This window comes from Lissotriton helveticus, chromosome 4_1, assembly GCF_964261635.1.
Source record: "Lissotriton helveticus chromosome 4_1, aLisHel1.1, whole genome shotgun sequence".
Classification (NCBI taxonomy): domain Eukaryota; kingdom Metazoa; phylum Chordata; class Amphibia; order Caudata; family Salamandridae; genus Lissotriton; species Lissotriton helveticus.
In genome coordinates, this window is record NC_136063.1 from 2,010,811,677 (window position 1) to 2,010,824,079 (window position 12,403).

The following is a 12,403-nucleotide window of genomic DNA, read 5'->3' on the forward strand; positions in this document are numbered from 1 at the left end:
CTGAACTGGGGAGGAGAAGTGAGCTAAAGAACGATGATGGATTCAACCCAGATCTGTGACTGGGGGTGAGTGTCTGAAAAGTTGCCGCGCTCCGTCCATCATCATCATTGTGTTTGTTTATATAATGAGAAGCATCATTCAAATTGCACTGTGTCAAAAGGTGCAGAGCTGATGTAATGGTTTATCTGGCTCTTTAGAGCTGTCTACAAACAGACAACCAAATGCAAGTACATCACATTCTATGTGCCTAGCCTTGGACAAAGTGTACTCACAACATGATTACAATGCTTACTAAGAAAGCAGCTGCATGCTCCCCACGGCTCCCTACAGATTCCAGATGTTTTCTTAACAGGATTGTAAAAAAATGTGTCAGTTTTCAGTTGAAAAAAGTAATGTGTCCATGCTGTGATTTGGGCCTTTTCCTGTCAGAAGCACCATGCCTACCCACACAAGCTAGTGTGTAGCATGCTAGTATCGGTACTCATAAATTCAGAGATGTAAAAATAACCACTGATCCTAAACTCCATATATGTTGCCCATTTAAGAAATACATAGGAATCCTTGATACCCATTTTTCACTCTGTATATTTTGCCATATGATTTGCACTGTACCTATACTTGGTACACAGTGAAAACAACTATAAGGTGCAACTTAATTGTTTGCTCTGAGTGCCTCAGATTTCTCTGCAATCTACAAACCCTATTTATCTCTGCAACCAGAAGGGTCTAGCGGACATAATCGTAAATCACTTTTGTAATTCAGCCCTTCTGACAAGAAACTACAGATTAAAATCTTGTCACAAATGGCCATTTTTTCCAAATCAGTTTCACATTTGTTTCTTTCAACAATACATCAAAACTTTCGTTGATGCCATTTTTAGAGGAAAAAACAGACATTACGTTGTGGAGCACTTTTGTCCTATTTGCCACAAAAAACCTCAACATTTAGCATTAATTTGGCTATTTTTGCAGGCTCCTCCATGGAAATTTACAAATCCTGAGTACCTTTAGAATCCCCATGCTGGAAAAAAAGAGGCAAATTTGGCATTGATCCCTTATGTGGAAAAAGATGCCTAAGTGTGAACAACTCCAAATAGCCAAAAAAGAGTTCAGTGCTCAGGTGAAAAAGCCTAAGCAGTTAAGTGGTTAAATTGTATTTCACATTATAGGTGAAATCTGAACTAAAATATAGTTTTGCCAAATGGGGTGGAAGGAGGTGTCAATATAAGGGTAAACATACATCCCAGCAGGTAAAATAATTGGCAACCAAGTGGGAGGATCAAAGGACTCTGCACACAATAGGACAATTTACAGTTCTTTACCCCCCCCCCCCACCCTTTCCTGGGAAAGGAAGGTGTGAAGAGGAAATATGTATCTCTTGATGAGCTGTCACGCTGCACCTGGGCTGAGACAGCAGAGGATCCCAGAAACAATGGTGTAGGGCAATGCTTCTAGAGCCAACACAGGAGGTGCTCACCTTTGACATTTTGCTGGGAAGGAATTAGGCAACTGTGTCAGCTAGGGGCGGAGAGGAGTCTCTCAGGAAAGCCCCATCCACAAACTACTTCAAGTTATCATACTGGTATGTAGCAGAATGCTGTGTAGGAGATTTGGGAGAGGGGTGGAGTGATGATATGCCCCCTTAAGGATGGACCTGGAACTTTGACTCAAGCTGACCCCCTCCTCACTCCTTCATGTAAGACTCCTTGCTCGAATGTAGGAATTACGTTTCCTCCCATATGATTTGGTTAGTAGCACCTTCTCGCCCATCCTCTGTTTTACAAATACATCTTTTTTCTGCAGGTTTAAGAGCCCTATTCACCTGCATTTTCATCGATAATCCTACTATGATTGATTTTTCAGAAAGGTGAGAGCTCTCATCGTTTACTTTTTACTTTCTTGCATTTTTCTATGCCCACAAACCGACCTTTTACTACCATATTCCTTTTTATTACACAGGCGACACACATCCATGGTTCACAGTCCTGACAAAGACCTCATTTTGATGTTGTTCACTCACACTAATTTTTAGGGGGTCAAAAGTTCGACGTTGATTTTATATGTCCTTTGCCTGAGTAGAATAGAAATCACATGTTTATCCAGGGTTATTCTGATATATTTTGGACGCTATAACAAGTTTATGTTTTGTTATTTGTGTGTAAATATATTTTTTGTCCTAAACTACACTTTTATGTCACTGATTTGTATACACATTGTTACGTAATGTGTATCTGTCCTGTTTAATATCATCATTGATAGGTCTTTTTTATCATATACGATATATGAATTTCAATATATCTCACATGAGCTTTTTTCAAAATGAGTCCTTGTCGTTTGTATGTTTATGGTCAGTATGATTTGGAGCATTAATTGAGAATCCTACCTTTGAGAGGATCAAAATATTGATTATTTATTTTTCAAAAAGTTATTTACCTACATGGCAGAACTACTGTCTGTTTATTGATATGCTCCCTAGGACTAGCATGAGCCTGTCCAGTGCCAGTAGCAGTGGCCCACTTGTGCCCCTGACTGAGGAAATGTTTGGAGAATGGATCTGCTGTAGAAACCCTGGATTGTTCCCCTGGGACTTCTGTGGACTGGCCCTGGATTCCAATGACATATAGGTGTCCTGCAATTAGTTAGAAGGCTGTGGGATCTAGGGAGTGCAGCAGGGAGGATACTTTGCTTGTTGGCTGCAGAGGGACTGGGGAAGATGCCCCTACCTCCTCCTCCCAAATAGGAGAGAACACCAGGAGCCCAGGTCTGGTGTAGAATGTCAAAAAGCCCAGCTCCTAATGAAAAGCATCCTTTAAAGGCCAGAAGCCCTGGAGAGACTTCTCCTGGTGCCTACAACTGGCCACCAGAAGCGAAACTATTTCAAAACCATTTCAATCATTCCTATGGGCGGGACCTGTTGCCCTTTATAGCTCAGTCACCAGGGGGGCCAAGCAGAGAATGAAGCGCATATGCTCTGCCAAATTTCTTGAAAACCTCCTGGGTTGTGCCAGGGGTTGAAACAATTGCCTTCATAATATTAGATTTGGGAGGGGTGTGTAGGATCCCGTCCCCAGATCCAATGCGTTCACTTGGGCCCACAACTCCCAGAATGAAAGAAGATGTCGTTAAGGACCTGGCCACCCCATCCTCTGGGCCAAAAGATGATTTTGCTAGACGACTTGTCCGACCACCATGCTTGTGTCTGCTCAAGAGAGAAACTGCTCCTACTTGGTAGGAGTAGAACAAGAGATATGTTGGCTATTGTGCACTGCAGAAGAGGTGTGCATGAGCATGGGGAGATAGCTGGTTACACAGAAGCCTAGGGCCATCCCAGTGGCTCGAACAGAAAATTAGATTGAGAGTGCCCTGGTCCCACCCAGAAACCAAAAGTTGAATGGCAACATGAGGCCACTCCAAAAGAAAATTTGCTGCTCATTAGTCACTCACACCCGGGGCATAAAGCACCTCAGAATCCCATGTGAGCAGGGTCAAATTTATATAATTTCTTTATGGTGGGCACACCAATGGTTTTCAAGCATGTCTGGGGTGTAGCAGATAGTGCAAAAGACCTTTATACATGTTTTAAAAAACTCATCTCAAGTCTCCTATGGGGCTTATATGTCTGCCCACAAGAGAGCCTGTTGCTGACTCCTGGAACTCTGCCTAATCCTGTGCCTTTGCTCGTGAGCTTGGGATGGAAAGGACCTCTAATGGCTGGTCCTAATGTTGTAGTAGCAACAAATGGAAATAAAAGAAAGATTCTATGACACATGCTTTGCAACAATATGCTTTACTGATAATGTGATGGTTAACAGCACAAGAGTCCATTAAATGAATACTATTGAGTACTGATACTTTCCACTGATTTCAGTGATGTTGCATTGATGAATTATTACATGTGGTTGCTTTCACTGATGTGGTGATACATAATGACAATCCTTCATACTGTAAAATTGCATTAACTATAGCTAGGGGGTTATTGGGGTTATAGGTTTCAGAATTCACTCCGTGTAACATGATATGAGGATGTGATAAAGGTATTTTGATATACCTGAATGCATATATTTGTAATTATAAGTTAGTATTTAGTAGTATGTGCATAATAACTAGTTTTTCTTTATTTAAAAAAAAAACAATAACTGGGCAATGATTTTTTGAGTTTTGTTGTTGCATATCAGCGTGCTGGGGTTACTAGCCTACACCACCTCCACTCTGTAAGACTTGGACCACTCTGACTCACTATCCTGAGGTAGTCAAATGCTATAATGGGGTTCTTGGTTCCCAGTAAAAATACCATTGCATGCTTATTACTTGGGAAGGGTTTGCATCCATGGCAGCTAATGACCTAATTCTTACTGTATTTTTACGTAAAAAGAAGCTTATGACCAAATATACCTCGCTCTATGCCTGCCACAAATTCACAAAAGGATTCTTGAGAGGAGTAAATGCACTTTCTTCTGCAGAATACTTTGCTACATGTATAGCGAGTTCCGCAGAAGTAAATGTTATGCAAGGGGATAGATGTGGGGGCAGAAGCACGACCCTTGTTTGCTCTCACAAATGGGAGGTCGGCCCGTTTGCGACCGCAAAAAAGAGTAATGGCATGTACAAATGCTATTTTGTGAGTCACTAACTCGCAAAAAATCGTTTGCGACTCTCGCTATTAGGAATGGGCTACCTTCCTAATAGCGAGGCTCACTGCCATTTACTATAGTTTTGTGACCACATTTGCGGCTGCAAAACACTTACAGTTTAACTCCTAGGGAGGGCGGTCGGTGGCGCCAGACCGGAATGGCCGCTCTGGTGTAGAGCTCTCGCCCTGCCGGGGAATAAAATCGCCATAACCCCCATCCTGCCTTCTAACTGCAATTTCTACTGCCACCGGAGTGTGAGGGAAGCCAAGCTACGGCCTCGGTAAAAATCCCGTGCCGGCAGCTGCTGAGGCGGGCCTGATATTGTCAGACGAAGTTGCTGCGGGCGGAGGTCCTGGAGCTGATTGACCTGCCGGGCGGCCTGGGGACCTACGCTAAACCGGTGCTGCGCCGCCCTGCAGGCCGCCGCATGACGCTGCTTTGTCGCTGCTCGCAGGTCTCGGCCCGAGCTTGGCGACTCCTTGCTGGACGTGCAGACCTCCCCTCCCCTGCCCTGGGGCACCGGACTCCCGACGGTAGGAAGCTGCGGCCCCCCCGCCTCTGCTGCTAGCTCTGGGCATCTTGGGGACGTGAGGGGAACCGGACGGCCTGACGCCGCAACTGCGATCACCCACGTTCCTCCTGGACTGTGAGGAGGACTCGATGTGTTGTTGTCTGGGGGCGAGAGGGGCGAGAGACACCGACTTGCGCAGAGTGGCGAGGGCTGCTGCGATGGGGGACGTTTAGCCTGCCGTCCTAAGCAACCACGTGCTGTTTGGACCCTGGAACCTCCATTAGCCGTGCCTGATGTGTGGCTGTCCCCAACCTCATCTCCTGACCGGCCCGCTGCCTGGCTGTCCACACAGACGCATTTGGCTGTCTCATATTCCTGGGGCACGCACCGCACCACAAGGACATGATTAAGAGACCTTTCGAGTGTGCTTGCTAGTGGACCGATACCCCCCTGACCTACAGAGCTGCCGGGGCACCGCGAGATTACCAGATATTGCCCTGCGGCAAGCACTCGGCATTGAACATACAGTGTTTGGTACTGTCCCGGGCTTTACTCGGGCAAAGAGCGTGTCCACAGAGTCACGAACGTCGTGGGAGAGCGCGCCACTGAAATAACTACAGGCGAAACTGTGCCTGACTACATTGCTCGAGTGGGGAGAGCATATGTGAGTAAATTGAACGCCTACCCCCCTCCGTCTCCTCTATACCCCTCCTCCCACACGTGAGGGGAGAAGGTGCTGGACTGCGCCCATCCCAGTGGCCTAACCTTATTGGCACTCCTACCCACTATTATCTTGAACTGGAATTGCGTACACAGCTGGGTGGGAGCGTGCAGGCCTCCCTCTACCCTACTTCAACGCGCCTCCGTACCGCCCGACCAGCCGCGATGGGGAAAACGGAACCAAAACAATCGAAACTGCTGTTCGATGGCCGCAAAGCAGCGGGCGCCAACTCTAAATCCCAAAGTGGCGAGGACCCACCCGAAACACGAGAGGACGGATGGAAGGCTCTCCTAGTCACCATGCAACAGAGCCTCACCTCAATTGACTCCAAAATTGACTCAATGTCTCAAAGGCTAGATAATGTAGTGGCGAAATTGGATGGGTACGAAGTACGTCTTAAAGAAGCCGAACAAAGAGTATCCGATCTGGAAGACGGCGCTACCTCTAATCAAAAGCAAATAGCACACATGGACAGGTTATTGAAAGTCATCGCTGACAAGAACGAGGAGTTGGAGGCGCGCTCCCGAAGAAACAACGTCCACATGCTGGGCCTTGCGGAATCCACCAACACAGGTCGATTGGCAGATTACCTGGAGCGCTTGTTAAGCGACCTTTTCGGACGTGAGTCCTTCTCGGCGCAGTTGGTGATCGAGCGCGCCCATCGCTCCTTGGCGCCCAAACCCCCTCCGGGGGCGACGCCGCGCCCGATCATCATGAAGTTCCTCAATTACCGCGACCGAGATGCCCTGCTTCGCCTCGCGAGAGAGAAGGGTGAGGTGCGTTTTGAAAATACAACATTGTCATTTTATCCAGACTTTACCCAGGCGGTGCAGGATGCTCGGAGGAAATTCCTCGCGGTGAAGAAACAGCTCCAAACCCGAAGTATCCAATACGCGATGCTCTACCCTGCGAGGCTGCGGATTCACCATGGAGGCCGCCAACATATTTTTCAGACACCACAACAGGCCGAGGAATACTTGAAACGCGACAGGAGATCATCCTCACGCAAGGCGGCTGCCCGTCACCACTCGCGCTCCCACTCACCCCTGTCTGAACCTTCCTGAGCTGCCCTCTCCACGTCGCTTCAATCTTGAACTGACAACTTCTTCCTGAGGATGTGTTGATGACCCTTTGACTGGTGATGTATACTGTTCCTATTGTCTTGAAGGCACTTACTGTTTCCCGGCCGCTCGCCTCCGCCCGTCGTTTCTGCCCCTGTGACCCAGGTGGTTATAGATGGGTGAAATATGGAGGTAGAGTGATACAGGCGGGGGCCCCTGGCGGCCCTCCCATCTGAGGGCATTCCCCACTGAGGACTTATGTTAATTAAGGTTTGGGACTGTTCTCGCTGGGTACCTAGACGCAGTGTGTTATTTGGGGAGGGTGGGTCGATTCTTTCATGGCAAGTTGGGGCTGCTGTTGTGGGTGGGGGGAGGGAGGGAAGAAATGTGATGTGTAGTCCGAAGTATCAATGCTTATACTCACTGTGCATACCATGTGGCACTCTTTCTTTGGATGATTACTCAACCTGCCATCTGCCTCTCATTTGCATATTGTTTCATGCTGCATGTGTACATGTCCGCTATGTCCCGCCCTGAGGTAAATCAGATCCTCAGACTAGCCTCTTGGAATGTTAGGGGCCTAAATGACCCTAGAAAACGTAGACAAATTTTGGGGTATCTAGACAGGCAGGGCGTACACGTAGCACTACTACGGGAGACTCACCTAGCCCCTGGGCACGCCCCACACTTTGCGTCCCGTTGGGCCTCTAGTCGTACCTTCTCGACCTATTCTAATTATGCCAGAGGGGTTACAATTCTAGTGAAAAGGGGAGTAACTTTTACGCCAACGGGGTCTGAAACTGACAGAGAAGGCAGGTTCTGTCTGGTATGGGGGCGCTTGTGGTCGCATGATGTTCTCTTCGCTAACTACTATGGCCCCAACATAGATAACCCCTCCAGTTTGCTGACACTATGGAGCAAAATACATACATTGGGTATCACTCACGTTATCCTAGGTGGCGATTTCAATACGGCGCTACAACCTGCCCTTGATAGATCTCGTCCGCAACCCTCACACTACACCAACACACACAGGACGCTCAGTGATATTGTAGCCGATAATCACTTGATAGATACATGGCGATATCTGCATCCTACGCTGCGTGAAGGCACGCACTATTCTACCCAACACTCCACCTGGGCGCGTTTAGATTACGCTTTTGTCTCTGCAGGTTTAGCTCCATGGCTACGGCGCGCAATACACCTAGCCCGCACTTATTGTGACCACTCGCCAGTCCTTATAGAATTGCAGCTTCGCTTGGATAGTTCTCCCTTTCTGTCCTGGCGTCTCAATCCAGCACATCTCCGGGACCCTGCTTTCAAGGCCGAACTCGAACAAGACATCCGAGACTTCTTTAAGCGCAATATTTCATCTGTGGATAGTATTGTCACTGTCTGGGAAGCCTTCAAGGTGACCATCAGAGGCTGGTGTATTGCCAAAGGCGGGGGTGTCCTCCAATCACTGCGCACTGACTTACATAAACTAGAGATAGAACTGAGGCACTTGGACAGGTCCATTGCTCGCAACCCTGCGGACTTAGAGCACCATATCTGTATGCGATGTAAATTATCTGAATACACGCAACTCGCTGACAAAGAAAGCAAATTCCTTGGGCGCCCGCACATGGCCCGGATATATGGGGAGGGGGACAGACCAGGCAAGGCCTTGGCGAACGCGGTTAAACCCCCTAGATTCGCTAACTATGTTACTGAAATTCAAGATGGAGGTGGAAATACTCATAGGAATCTTCCTGACATACTCCGCACTTTCCGAGACCACTACCAGACACTTTATTCTTCACATAGAACGGAACTCCTTGACCTCCCTACATACTTTGATGATATCGCGCTGGCGTGGTTGGGAAATGCTCAGCAGAAATTTCTCCATGCTGAGCTAGAATTAGATGAGATCAGCGATGCTATTATGGGCATGCGCTCGGGCAAGGCCCCTGGCTCAGATGGCCTCCCTATTGATTTTTATAAGCTCTTCGCCCCCATTCTAGCCCCCATACTGAAGAAGGTGTATTACGCCGCTCTAGAAGAAGGCAGCCTACCTCGCACTATGCGTGAGGCCCTTATCACTTCCCTGCTCAAACCTGGTAAACCCCCCTCACACTGCGATTCCTATCGCCCGCTATCACTCTTAAATTGCGACACTAAGATCCTTGCTAAGGTGCTAGCCACGCGACTCAACTTACTCATGGAGCGCTTGGTTCTCCCTGACCAGGCTGGGTTCGTACCTAACCGGGCTACCTCCCATAACCTTCGCACACTTCATGCTGTGCTTCAAGACCTTAACCCTAAATGCGACGCCGTGGCGGTGTTCCTTGACGCCACCAAAGCGTTCGATTCATTAGAATGGGATTACCTGCTTGGCACTTTACAACACATAGGCCTACCCTTCAGTTTCCTCGACTGGGTGAAACTGTTATATCATCACCCTACCGTTACGGTGCTTCTTAATGGGTCCAGGTCCACTCCATTTACTGTCCAAAGAGGCACCCGCCAAGGCTGCCCACTGTCCCCCATCCTCTTTGCCCTGGCAATCGAACCACTAGCCGCAATACTCCGGCAAAAGCACAACCACCGCTCCCTCATCTATAGCTCCCGGCCGCTCCTCATTTCGCTTTACGCGGATGACCTCACACTCTACATAGAAAAACCCTGCGATAATTTAAATCCAATTCTGCGTGAAATTACAAAATTTGGGGGGATCGCCGGAGTACAAATTAATTGGGCCAAATCGGCGATTTTTCCGCTTACGGACAACACACACCCATTCCCATTAGACTACCCGTTAATATCGGAGCAAGATGACCTGAAATATCTCAGCATCCACATTCATAGAGATAAGGAGGCACTGATGCGAGCCAATTATGGCACTGCAATGGACAAAATAACGGACAACATCACCAAATGGCTGCATCTCCCCCTCTCCATGGCGGGCCGCATCGCGCTAATCAAGATGAATATTCTGCCCAAACTATTATATCTTTTTATAAACATCCCCTATAACCCAGGCAGATTTTTCTTCCTTTCCCTCAGGTCCCAGATCACACGTCTGATTTGGGGTGGGAAACAAGCGCGCCTCAGCCTCAACACCCTCATGCTTCCCTTCCACCTAGGCGGTTTCGATGTGCCCAACTTTGAACGATATTATGACTGCGCACAGGCGCACATCGCCGTCTACTGGTACCACCCTCCTCCCTATATGGCACATTTGGTAGTTGAAGACGGCCACATGGCCCCGATAGTTCCCACTGGCTATATACACACTGTGGTGAGCCAGAGAAGCCGGGACCCCTCCACTGTAGACTGCACGGTACAGGCCTGGGACCGTCTGGTGCGGGCCCTGGATTGCCCATTTGTCTACTCACCCAATCTCCCTCTGCTGAATGACCCTGGACTGCAGGTCACCTGCGAAGTCATCTGTCACAATCTGCTCCGGAAACTTAACATTCACTGCTGGGGAGATCTATACGTACAAGGTACCTTCCGCACTGCGGATCAATTCTTTGGAGAAATGACCCCGTCCTTCATGGACACCTTCCTGTTCACTAGACTGAGGCAAAACATACGGGCCCTTACATCTTCCTTCCCCACTGAACCAGACACGTTTGCTCCACTCCACGCCTTAGTCCAACCAGACGCCCCATGACACGTTGTATCCATGCTTTACAAACATGTACAAGCCGCACCCAGAACCACAATTAGTAGGGCTAGAGCGGAGAGGGATAGGGACCTTGAGTCACCGTTAACGGATGAACAATGGGAAAGCAGTTGCACTCAAACACAGGCTATCACAAGCCATAACAGGTTGCGTCTTTTACATTACAAATTTCTACACAGATTGTACCACACACCTACCAGGCTGAAAAGGCTTCACCTACGCGACACTGACTGCTGTCTCCGCTGTGGCGCTGCAGGAGCAGATTTTCTACACTTGGCTTGGTCCTGCCCCCGGATTGCCAGTTTTTGGGAACAAGTTTTTGATGGACTAAAAAGCATGCTAGGCGTAGACCTCACCCCTTGCCCGCTCCAGGCGCTGTTGGGACTGACACAGACCGTGATTACCACTCACAAAAAGCTTCTTGCTCTCAGTTTACTACTGGCTAAGAGATTAATTGCATGCCGCTGGGGCAGAGGGCGCGCCCCCAAGTTTAAGTGCTGGATTAGGTCTATGTCTACCTGGCAAGAGAGCTTACACGACTATGCGGAACTTCTACCACCAAGTTCGCAGCCTAAAGACATATGGGCTCCCTTCAGGGCATATCTCCTTCAGTTGAGTAAAGAGGGGGACACTGTCTAGGCTGTAGAAGAAACGCCCCGAGTATTGGATTAGTAATGCCCTCCTCAGGATGCAATACATAGCTGCTTGCCAACATGTTGTACTTTACCTGTATTGCCTTACTGTGCCTGACTGTAGGAATGGGGTCACCCACGGGGCCTCTGTTTGGGACGTAGGTTGCATGTAGTGCCCGTTGATATGATTTATGTGATTATGCAGCTCCGGATGGCAGTGGTCCCACATTTGCATATGCGGCTTCAGAACTCACCTACGCCGCTGCAGGACTACTTCGGACTTTCGACCACTGTATTAGCTACCTATGTTTGGGGGGGGGGGGATGTTTGAAGTTAACCACAGTATATTCCTTTATTTACTTGATAACTGCTTAGTATGGCTTTGCATGGGAAGATGCCGCTCTCCTGCTATATAATACGATGTATATTGCCTTGATTTTATTGCATTGATGTACCATGCTATCATGCTTCAATAAAGGTTTTTGAAACTTAAAAAAAAAAAAAACTCCTACTTTGAGAAGGTGGTAAACCACTCGCACATGGGAAGGGGTCCCCAGGGGTTTTATTGTTAAGGCAGGGAGGAGAAATCCCAGTTTTACAGAGGGAGAATTGTCAATTATGGAGGACAAAATTATTAAAGTAGAGTCACAATTGTTTGGAGCCCAAGTACAAAATATAACCATATCTCAGAAAAGGCTAATGTGGGCCAAAATAGTTGACAGAGTGAATGCTGTAGCAAGCCACCTGCGAACACAGAAGGAAATTAGGAAGAGGTGGAATGACCCTGCGGGGTGGGTGTGTACCCTGGCCTCCAAGTGCCACATGGAGGCCCAGAGAACTGGTGGTGGTTATCCCAGTCCTCCTTCCAACCTTTTTCCTGGGAGGAGAGGGTCTGACAGGTCCTACATCTTGAAGGCTTGATAGGAATCCCTGGTGGAATGGAGACTGGTAAGTTACACTTTTGAATGTGTTAATTAACCTCAATTTTGCTTTAGATGTTCAATTAGCTTTTGCTTATGTGTTTTGAAACTTTTGGAAATTTACGAACATGTATGTATTTCAATCATTTTTTGTGGTCTTGTTTGTTTTTTTAATGTATTTTGTTCTATATAAAATTACAGGTTTCAATCTCCATAACCTTTCACATGACACAATTTTGCTTGTAAGTGTTTTTACA